Source organism: Pongo abelii, chromosome 1 (assembly GCF_028885655.2).
Source record: "Pongo abelii isolate AG06213 chromosome 1, NHGRI_mPonAbe1-v2.0_pri, whole genome shotgun sequence".
In the NCBI taxonomy this organism is placed as follows: Eukaryota; Metazoa; Chordata; class Mammalia; order Primates; family Hominidae; genus Pongo; species Pongo abelii.
The window spans coordinates 92,796,746-92,808,766 of NC_071985.2; the positions used below are offsets into that span (position 1 = coordinate 92,796,746).

The following is a 12,021-nucleotide window of genomic DNA, read 5'->3' on the forward strand; positions in this document are numbered from 1 at the left end:
GTCCTGAGAGATAACAAAAACGTCAATGCTAGTCTAAAACAAGCTTGGTCTAAGACTGGATTTTTTTTTTTTTTTTTTTTTTTTTTTTTTTTTTTTTTTTTGAGATGGAGTCTTGCTTTGTTGCCTAGGCTGGAGTGCAGTGGAGTGCCTATCTCAGTTCACTACAACCTCCACCTCCTGGGTTCAAGCGATTATTGTGCCTCAGCCTCCCAAGTAGTTGGGATTACAGGAATGCACCACCATGCCCAGCTAATTTTTGTATTTTCAGTAGAGATGGGGTTTCACCATGTTGGTCAGGCTGGTCTTGAACTCCTGACCTCAGGTGATCTGCCACCCAGGCCTCCCAAAGTGCTGAGATTACAGGCATGAGCCACCACACCAGCCTAAGACTGGAATTTTAAGCACAAATCAATGCTGTATAATTATTTAATTTTAAAGTATTGTGCAGCATAGCTACCTTCAAAATTTAATGTACCCTCTTATGTTGTATGTCTAGGATTCAAGTATTGCTAGGTATCATGATAAATCTCTAGGTTAAAGATATTTGATCTTTAAGATGTTACCTTTTCAGAGGTATAGAAGGAAGCTGATTCCCAAAAGGCCCTTTCAGTTAGAAATTTGGGAGGAATTGGTGGTCCCTCTAGAGATGTCTGGTTTTTTTTTTTGTTTTTTTTTTTTTCATTTAGAAACAGCTGCAAGTGGAAGCTGATAACATGTAGGCACTTTGTAAAATCATATTGAGTAAATGAACTTGTGACTTCTCGAGAACTGAACTTTAGTTTCCTATCCTAATGAGAGACTCATTGCTTGAAGTTGTGTACAAATATATCTGAGGGACACTTTTTTAGATGTATGTTCATGGTCTATTTCCACTCTACTCTATCACCTCTTTTATACCAAAAGTAGTTTGCAGGGTGTGGTAAGTTATTTCCTTTGTGACATTTGTGGGTAGCAAGGGTGATGAAGCCAATAATTCAAAACTGATATGATTTAGATCTGTGTCCCCACAAAATCTCATGTCCGATTGTAATCCCCAGTGTTGGAGGTGGGGCCTAGTGGGAGGTGATTGGATAATGGGATGAAATGCTTATGAATGGTTCAGTAATATCCCCTTGGTACTATATAGTGAGTAAGTTCTCATGAGATATGGTTGTTTAAAAGTGGTGGCACCTTCCCTGCCTCTTTTTCTTGTTCCTGCTCTGGCCACGTACGATATGCCTGCTTTCCCTTCACCTTCCTCCACGACTGAAAGTTTCCTGAGACCTCCCCAGAAACAGAAGCTGCTATGCTTCCTGTACAGCCTGCAGAACCATGAGCCAATTAAACCTCTTTTCTTTATAAATTACTCCGTATCAAGTATTTCTTTATAGCAATGCAAGAATGCACTAATACAGAAAATTGGTACCAAGAAGTGGGGCATTGCTATAAAGATAGCTGGAAATTTGGAAGCAGCTAATGGTAACTGACAGAGGTTAGAAGAGTGTGGAGGGCTCAAAAGAAGACTGAAAGATAGAGAAAGTTCAGAACTTCTTAGAGACTTGTTAAATTGTTGTGACCAAAATGCTAATAGTGATATGGACAATGAAGTCCAGGCTGAGGAGGTCTCAGATGGAGATAAGAAATTTATTGGGAACTGGAGAAAAGGTCACTTTTGTTATGCATTAGCAAAGAACCTGGAGGCATTGTGTCCCTGCCCTAGGGATCTGTGGAACTTTGAACTTGAGAGTGATGATTTAGAGTATCCAGCAGAAGAAATTTCTAAGAAGGAAAGTATTCAAAATGTGGTCTGGCTGCTTCTAACAGCCTAATGTAAAACTAGGACTTATATTTAAAAGGGAAGCAGAATATGAAAGTTTGGAAAATTTGCAGCCTGGCCATGTGGTAGAAAAGAAAAGCCCATTTTCAGGGAGGAATTCAAGCAGGCTGCAGACATTTGCGTAAGTATAAAGGAGTCAAGGGCTGATAGCCAAGACAATGGGCAAAAAGCCTCCAAGACATTTCAGAGACCTTCTTGACAACCCCTCCCATCACAGGCCCAGAGGCCTAGAAGGACTAAATGGTTTTGTGGCCTAGGATCCAGACCCTGCTGCCCTGTGCAGCCTTGGGACATTGCTGTCTGCATCCCAGCCACTCCAGCTTCAGCCATGGCTCAAAGGGCCCCAGATACAGCTTGGCCACTGCCTCAGAAGGTGCAAACCATGAGACTATGCAGCTTCCACATGGTGTTAAGCCTGTGGGTACATTCTTCCAGAGTGCAAGAGTTGAGTCATAGGTGCCTCCACCTAGATTTCAGAGGATTTTTGGAAAATCCTGGTGTTCAGGCAGAAGCCTGCTGTAGGGGTGGAGCCCTCATGGAGAGATTTTACTGGGGAAATATGGAGGAGAAATGTGGGGTTGGAGCCTCCACACAGAGTCCCCACTGGGGCACTGCCTAGTGGAGCTGTGAGAAGAGAGGCACCATCCTCCAGACTCTAGAATGGTAGATCCACTGACAGCTTACACCATGCTCCAGGTAAATCTGCAGGCACTCAATGCCAGTCCATAGAGTAGCTGTGGGGGCTGAACACTGCAAAGCCACAGGGGTAGAGCTGTCCAAGGCTTTGGGAGCACATTCCTTGCACTGGCGTGCCCTGGAGGTGAGGCATACAGTCAAAATAGATTGTTTTGGAGCTTTAACATTTAATGACTTCCCTGATGGCTATAGCCCCTTTCTTTTGGCTAATTTATCCTTCTTGGAATGGGAGTATTTACCCAATGCCTATACCTCCCATTGTATCTTGAAAGTAACTAACTTGTTTCTTCTCTTACAGTCTCATAGGTGGAAGGGACTAGGCTTGTCTGAGATGAGAATTTGGACTTTGTACTTTTGAGTTAATGTGGGAATGAGTTATGACTTTGGGGGTCTGTTGGGGGTCTGTATTTTACAATGTGAGAAGGACATGAGATTTGGGAGGGACCAGCTGTCTGAATCAAAAAGGGCAATATAAAGGGAGAGGAAAATAAGAGGGAGGTGAAGTAGGGGAGAGAGAGAATTTTATTCTATTTGCATTTTATTCTATTGAGTGTTAAGCTTTCAAATGTTGTTAGGATCATAAAGATGGGATGTCTCATTCTAAGATGAAGTACAAGTGAGGTTAGATCTCTACCCTATCTGGCCATGCAATGTCTATGACTTTCTTTTTTTTATTATTATTCCAGAGAAGTTAGTATTTGGGCCTTAAGCTTTTGAAAATAAAGTTTAGAAACATAGCATATGAATACCACTGTAATACACATGAAATATTCTATCGGACCCTAAAAATTAACATAAACTTTAACTTTCTAATAGTCAACAGAATAGTGGCTGGTTGCCAATTTTATTAGATAAGTTGGTTACAGCATTTTAATTATCGTTTTACGTCTATCTATGTGTAGCTGAAATTCAAAATGCACATCAAAGTAAAACTATATCACAACTTGATGCCATACTAAAGGAACTTGGACTCTGCAATAGTAGAATTCTAGTCAGACTTCATTTTTTACTCCCTTCTTATGACCCAAGTGGCTTTAATAGGAATGCAGGACTTAGTGCTGATCATCACACCACATACCACTTTCTTTTTAGAACCTCTACAAAATTTTGAGGGGAGATGGTTGCATTAGCCCTGTGGAACACATCTTGCTTGATCACCTCAATAATACTGGCCCAGTATCTGTCCAGCAGAACCCATTTTGAAATAGTACAAGGTGCACAGCCCTTCAATGATTACAGGCAAGTGTTACAGTAGGCTAGCCATAAGGAAGGGGAGTTACATCATAGTACAAAATACAGTATAAAAGCATTATTTAACATTCCACACTGAAGATTACTCTAATGCCTTCAAACAATCATTTGGATGTTAGCCACTTAAACAAATAAATCACTAAGGTAAACAATATAAACATACCAAAACCCTGTATGGTTAAATACAATTTCCATGGTACAAAAATCAAAGCCTGGAGATGTTTCTACAGATTGCTTTTTACCCAATGTCTTAAATTGCCTAATATTTACAACATTAAAGAGGAAACACATTGTGATGCAGAGTAAAATTATCTGAAATGATAATTATAAAACCTCAATCTATTTACGTAAGCCACTCCTGAAGCAAGTGGCATTAGCCATGAGGTCCTTTGGTACAAGGCCCATTGCTTGAAGAACCACAGTAGCTGCTGTGTCTTTAGCATGCTTCTTATTAAGGCTGGCAAAGCTGGGCTGGTAAGCGCTTCCATTTATCAATCCCTATTCAAGAAAAACATACAATTGGGCTGGTAAGGGCTTCCATTTCCCAATACCCTAAAGAGAAAATGTTTGCAATGATCAGGGCCACTATCATGGACCAATAGAAATTCAGGTGGTTGCCACCTTCTCATTACAGATTTCCATCAAAGCAGACACAGGATGTTTGCCTGACAGATCTTTCACTGCAGCAGAGAAGTTCCCAGACCTCTTTTGTGCTCTTTCTCCTACTGCAACAAGACCTTTTCGGTCTGTCTTAAAATCAACTAGGATGGGTTCCTTATTGCCTTCTTTGTTTTTTCCTAATCCTTCTCCTTCTCTCCAGCCCATTTTTCTCATCAAAACGGCTCCCATTCATCCAGTTACCGGGGCTGCTCTTAAGAACTGATCCTTTTTAATCCAGGCTTGGGAACCAGTATTGGCCAACTGTTCTTGTGTCAAAACCTGTACTCCTGTACTTCCTGTGAACTGGCTAGGAATAGAGTTCAGCTGAGCCCAGGCATCAATCCTTTCCTGAGCTCTATTTAACATGCTCATGTCTTCAAGGTCAAATACATTCTCACTGAGTCTTTTCTGAGCAAGTGCCCATTCACTCATTGCTGTAGAGATGTCCACAGGCTCTGAGGGCAAATTGCTGCTGAAAACATTATCATCATCTTTGTTTTCTTCACCATTTTTCTCTACAGGAATTCATTCTCCATAAACACTATCTGCTTCTTTTTTTCCAATTTTGAGATCCAGATGATACAGGGAATTCTTTTGTTAAGGTTACCTGGCTTTTTAGTGGAGCTGGTTTTTCTGCAGCAATATTCAGATTGAAAAAAATGGGTTTGGGTTCACTGAGTTTAAAGGGATGACGATAAAAAGGAGGTTCTTCTTCCTCTTCATCCAAAACATGAGGTTTATTCACTATTACATCATCATCTTCTTTACTCTGTGTGATCTGTTTACATTTCTCAGTTAGTTCTTCTATAGTAGGTCCTCCTGACTTTTTAGCAACTTTCTCTTCTATAGTAGGTGGAGGTGCAGGCTTTAGGTTTGGCGGGAAAGGGACACCAGCCTTAGCACACATGGCAGCTGCATTAGCTTTGGCTATTTCAAGTAATTGAGCCTTATCCAAATCTGTTAGACATTTGGATGGTCTGCCTTGTTCAGAAGACTTGGATCTTTTATGACGGATGGGAGATCTGCTAAACCTTCTTCTCAAGGGTGTTCTTGATCACCTTAATCTGATTGGTGAGATACTGAAGCTTCGTCTTCTTACCACAGACCTTGATCTTCCCCGGCGGCTGGGGGTGTGGCTCCGGCGGCTTGGGGAAAGGCTAAAGCTCCTTCTTCTACCCACAGAACTAGACCTTCGTCGACGACTTGGAGTATGACTCCGACTCTGACGACTTGGGTTTCGTGCAATGTCTATGACTTTCTTTCGTCTCTCCACTCATGTGGAACCTTTTCTTTGACAAACATTGATATCATGTTACTACCTTGTTTAATAAGGTACTTATTTCATATTTGGTTTTCACATAGAAATTTGTGTATACAACTTTATCATATCTATCACTGTTCATAAAATCTTGTATACTTTCTTTATTTAGGGATCCTATCTCATTTCTCTTTATATTGCCAACAGTAACTATCAGAATTTCTGAAAGTTGTCACCCATGTTCACAAAGCTGCTCCCCAGGACCAACCCTGCCCTTGTGGGTATCCTCATGGGACCACTGGTGGGCAGTGGTGTAGAATTTCTCAAGAAAATTCAGAAAAATATGTTAGCTATATAACACAAATATCTATTGGAATCCAAGGCTAAAATTTTGCTCTATATTTTTCATGCCAAATTAAGTCCGATAAGCAGTTCAGAGGTTCTGCAATAAGATTAAACAATGAGATCCTCCAATAGCAAAATTATAACAATGTTGAGATGCCACAAATTTTACTACAAGGCTTTTTTCCTCTTGTTAATATCCCTAGGAAGAAATTGAAATTCAAAGATTAAATCCTTCTGTAGGAAAAATTCCAGACACAGTAAAATCCAAATAAACTAAAGCCTTAAATCAAATTGTCTTTAAGAATTTAAAGTAACCTCTGACCCTCAATTTATTATATTCTGCTTAATCTCAACTAAGTGTAAGTTCTCAATGTCTGGATGAAGCTAAGTTTGTTTTAGCAATTGCTGTCTGTACTGTCTCACAGCTGAATCGAATCATTTCTTTCAGAACCTTAGAGATTGTGTTGGTTCAATGCCAAGACTCTCATGAGCCACAGTTTTAACAAATTCAAAGGATCAATAGGGGATAAAAGATTATCACAGCACAGGCCCCATAGCCACTGAATTCTAGAAAGCCAACCCCCAACTCTAGAGCAATAATACTAAGCAGGCTTACACTCTTAGAACCCTTATTTAATGTCTCTACAGACCCTGATGGAGATTCATTCACATATGAAGAAAGAAAAGTAGATAAAGAAATTCATTGTTTAGCTTCGCAGAATGCCAGTCAGTTGGTGCCAGTTGATGCCAGTAGACTCAGAGCCTTTAAACTTAAACTCAGTTGTGAGGAAACTCACAGCACAAGGTTAACGTTGACACTAAACGCATTTACTATTTTAAGGATGGGTGGGAACCATTAATTTATTTCTTTATCTACTTTTCTTTCTTCATATGTGGCATTTTTAGTTTAAGAATAAGTTTCACTTCAAAGATAGTAGTACACTCATAAATTCTTACTGAAATCAAAAATTACACAGCAACAAAAAAATACTTATAGCCTGTCACAGGCTGATCACAAGCCTTTATAATAAAGTACACTATTCTTAGCTTTAACATCCTATATAAGCAAGCATCGCATATGAGGTAGCAGCATTCCTTCTCATGCTTTCTGAGGATGCCCTACTTTGTAATTGAGTTGTTTCTTTTTTCCCTAACTTTTATTTGAAGTCCAGGGGTACATGTGTAGGATGTGCAAGTTTGTTACATAGGTAAACATGCGTCATGGGAATTCGTTGTACAGATGATGTCATCACCCAGGTATTAAGCCTAGTATTCATTAGTTATTTTTCCTGATGCTCTCTCTCTTCCCAACCCCCACCCTCCAACAGGCCCCAGTGTGTTCTGTTTCCCTCTATGTGTCCATGTGTTCTCATCATTCAGCTCTCACCTATAAGCAAGAACATGCAGTGTTTGGTTTGCTGTTCTTGCATTAGTTTGTTGAGAATAATGGCTTCCAACTCTATCTATGTCCCTGGAAAGGACATAATCTCGTTCCTTTTTATGGCTTCATAGTATTCCATGGTGTATATGTACCACATTTTCTTTATCCAGTCTATCATTGATGGGCATTTAGGTGGATTCTATGTCTTTGCTGTTGTGAATAGTGCTGCAATGAACACATGCATGCAAGTATCTTTATAATCAAATGATTTATGTTCCCTTGGGTATATACCCAGTAATGGGATTGCTGGATCAAATGGTATTTCTGCCTCTAGGTCTTGGAGGAATCACCACACTGTCTTCCACAATGATTGAACTAATATATACTCTCACCAGCAGGGTATAAGTTTTCCTTTTCCTCCACGACCTTGCCAGTATCTGTTGTTTTTTGACTTTTTGACAGTAGCCATTCTGACTGGTGTGAGATGGTATCTCATTGTAGCTTTGATTTGCATTTCTCTAATGATCAGTAGTGTTGAGCTTTTTCTCATGTGTTTGTTGGTCACATATATGTCTTCTTTTGACAAGTGTCTGTCCATGTCCTTTGCCCACTTTTTAATGAGGTTGTTTTTTATTTTTTTCCCTTGTAAATTTGTTTAAGTACCTTGTAGATGTTGGATGTTAGACCTTTGTCAGATGGATAGTTTGCAAATATTTTCTCCCATTCTGTAGGTTGTCTGGTCATTCTGATGATAGCTTCTTTTGCTGAGCAGAAGCTCATTAGTTTCATCAGATCTCACTTGTCAATTTTTGCTTTTGTTGCAATTGCTTTTGGTGTCTTTGTCATGAAATCTTTGCCCGCGCCTATGTCCTGAAGGGTATTGACTGGATTTTCTTCTAGGGTTTTTATAGTTTTGGGTTTTACATTTAAGTTCTTAATCCATCTTGAATTAATTTTTGTATATGGTGAAAGGAGGTGTTCAGTTTCAATTTTCTGCATATGGCTAGCCAGTTCTCCCAGCACCATTTATTAAATAGCAAATCCTTTCCCCACTGCAGCTTGTTTTGGTCAGGTTTGTCAAAGATCAGCTGGTTTTAGGTGTGTGGTCTTATTTCTGGGCTCTCTACTCTGTTCCATTGGTCTATGTATCTGTTCTTATACCAGTACCTTGCTTTTTTGTCACTGTTGTCTTGTAGTATAATTTGAAGTCAGGTAGTGTGATATCTCTAGGTTTGTTCTTTTTGTTTAGGATTGTCCTGTCTATTTGGACTCTTTTTTGTTCCATACACATTTTAAAATAGTTTTTTTTCTAATTCTGTGAAGAATGTCAATGGTAATTTAATGGGCATAGCATTGAATCTATAAATTGTTTTTCATGATATCAATTCTTCCTATCCATGAGGATGGAATGTTTTTCCATTTCTTTGTGTCATCTCTGCTATCCTTGAGTAGTGGTTTGTAGCTCTCCTTGAAGAGGTCCTTCACTTCCCTTGTTAGCTGTATTCCTAGGTATTTTATTCTTTTTGTGGCAATTGTGAGTGGGAGTTCATTTATGATTTGGCTCTCTGCTTGTCTATTGTTAGTGTATAGAAATTCTTATGATTTTTGCACTTTGATTATGTACCTTGAGACTTTGCTGAAGTTGCTTATCAGCTTAAGAAGCTTTTGAGCTGAGATGATGGGGTTATCTAGATATAGGATCACGTTATCTGCTAACAAACATAGTGTGACTTCCTCTCTTCCTGTTTTAATACCCTTAGTTCTTTCTCTTGCCTGATTGCCCTGGCCAGAACTTCCAATCCTATGTTGAATAGGAGTGGTAAGAGAGGGCATCCTTGTCTTGGGTCGGTTTTCAAGGGGAATGCTTCCAGCTTTTGCTCATTCAGTATGATATTGGCTGTGGGTTTCTTATGCCCTAGGATGCAAGGTTCAACATATGCAAATCAATAAATGTGATTCATCCCACAAACAGAACTAAAGACAAAAGCCACATGATTATCTCAATAAATGCAGAAAAGGCCTTCAATAAAATTCAACATCTCTTCGTGTTAAAAACTCTCAATAAACCAGACATTGAAAGAACCTACGTTAAAATAACATTTTGTGTCTTTCTTTTCCATTGAATCTATTCAAAGTCTCTTGATTTTCACTTCCTCTTTGAGTGAAATGCTTCTGACACCTTAGCTCTGACTGAGTTCAGTGAGGGACTTCTTATGTGACACACCATCTACCCTCTCAAGTGAGCAGACCAACCTCTGCTTGATATGGAATTGTACTGGCCTAAGAAGACTGCCTCCTAGGGAATATTTTCACCTTGTACTTACATTTAGTTCAGTTAGAAAATGTAACTGACCAGGTGTGTTTCCTCACACCTGTAGCCCCGGCACTTTGGGAGGCGGAGGTGGGTGGATTGTTTGAATCTAGGAGTTCAGGACCAGTCTGGGGAGCATAGCCCCATCTCTATATGAAAGAACTAAAAAATTAAGCCACCTACAATAACTATGTAATCATGTCATTAACTGTTTAAATGTTTTCCCCCTTGAGCCTAGAGAATGCCACATGAATTCAAGAGTGATCCATCCAGTTTGCTGCTTGGACCTGAAAGCAGGGTGAGATTTGGGGTGACTGATACATGGGAAGCTTTCCTAGGCTTCATTCTAGCAATTTAAAACTAGATTCTTATTGGTGTTTTGTAGCATACAAGGAATCTTAGAGCCAAAAATATTATTCCAGTCACCAGTGCCTAAAAATGCTTTAGGGATTTCTATTTTTGCCCCTCCCCCCCCCAAAAAAAAAACAAAACAAAAGACTATCTGTTTCAGCTATGACTACCTAGAAAATGTGACTCTGCCTACTGTGGGCCTCTGTTCAACCATCTTGCAGCCTCCAAAGTTCTGTTGCCAGGCAGCACTTTTGTCCTTCCAAGCACTTACTGCCCATATGTAAGCCCTTGCCTTCTCTGTACCTGCTTACAAAGGCTTCACAGCAATCTTGAAGGCCCTCACAAGGTTCTTGTGGCTTTTGCTTATTGACATTCATGGGTACAGTCCCACCTCTATAGAAACAGCCACTGACCTATGAACAAAGCCACCACAAGTTGTGTCACAAAACCATATGCCCTAAGACTGCAAGCATCTTGCCCAGGCTCAGTAGTTAAGTAAAAAAGTGGCTCAGAATAGGCCTCTATAATCTGGAAAATGCCTTTCTCTCTTACTAAACAAATCCCAAGGCTGATAATGACAGGATCTCTTCCCACCAAAAGCCTCTCCTTGTAAATATATAGCTCTCATACATTTGTTCTTCTGTTTTTAGTTCTTTTACATCTAAACCCATGCCCCAATTGTTTGTGTCTCTGAAAATTTGCTCTGGAACTTTAGACTCCCCCACTCCCTCCCCATTTAAATCTCCATATAGGGGAAGGCATATGCTTGTTCATAAACCCTTCTGCCAGTAGAGTTGCATCCAGGGGGAAGAGCATGGAGTTAAGTTTAGCATGGGGCCGGGTGCGGTGGCTCATGCCTGTAATCCCTGCACTTTGGGAGGCCGAGCGGGTGGATCATGAGGTCAGGAGATCGAGACCATCCTGGCCAGCATGGTGAAACCCAGTCTCTACTAAGAATACAAAAATTAGCTGGGCGTGGTGGCACATGCCTGTAGTCCCAGCTACTCGGGAGGCTGAGGCACCAGAATCACTTGAACCCGGAATGCAGAGTTTGCAGTGAGCTGAGATCGTGCCACTGCACTCCAGCCTGGGCAACAAAGTGAGACTCTTTCTCAAAAAAAATCGTAATAATAATAATAAGTTTAGCATGACTCACTTATTCTTCCCAAATTTACAAATCACATAAGGCATGTCACATCTTCCAGGGTGGAGAGAGTTAAGGAGCAGAAGGAGGAACAGGAGTAGGAGTTGCATGCACATGGAAGAAAATAGATGTCCCCACAACACAACCATTCATTAATGTACTCAGGCAAATGAAAAGTTATTCTGTTCAATTAGATTTGCCGTATTTAGCAAATAAAAATATGGGACTCCTAGTTACATTTGTATTTCAGATAAACAGTGACTACTTTTTAAATGCAATTATATCCTGATACAGCTCTGTGTCCCCACCCAAATCTCATCTTGAACTGTACTCCCATAACTCCCATGTGTTGTGGGAGGGACCCAGTGAGAAATAATTGAATCATGGGGACAGTTTTCTCCATACTGTTCTTCTGGTAGTAAGTCTCACGAGATCTGATGGTTTGATAAGGGGAAACCCATTTCGCTTGGCTCTCATTCTCTCTTTGCCTGCTGCCATTCATGTAAGATGTGACTTGCTCCTCCTTGCCTTCTGCCATGATTGTGAGGCCTCCCCAGCCATGTGGAACTATAAGTCCAATAAACCTCTTTATTTTGTAAATTGCCCAGTCTTGTTATGTCTTTATCAGCAGCATGAAAACGAACTCATACATATCCCAAGTATTGTATGGAACATAATTATAGTAAAAATTATTTGTTTTTTATTTGAAACACAAATTTAAATGAGAACCTTGCATTTTATCTGGCAATCCTCTACTGAGTGTTAGGCACTGTGCTAGGTGCTAGACTAATGTGAATATAACATAGTC

At 40.1% G+C, this 12,021-nt stretch overlaps 1 pseudogene; it reads right to left on the minus strand.

The window, feature by feature from the left end:
• Positions 1-3,668: 3,668 nt before the first annotated feature.
• On the minus strand, positions 3,669-10,446 carry LOC103891097 (protein SON-like; annotated as a pseudogene).
• Between the last annotated feature and the right edge of the window lie 1,575 nt (positions 10,447-12,021).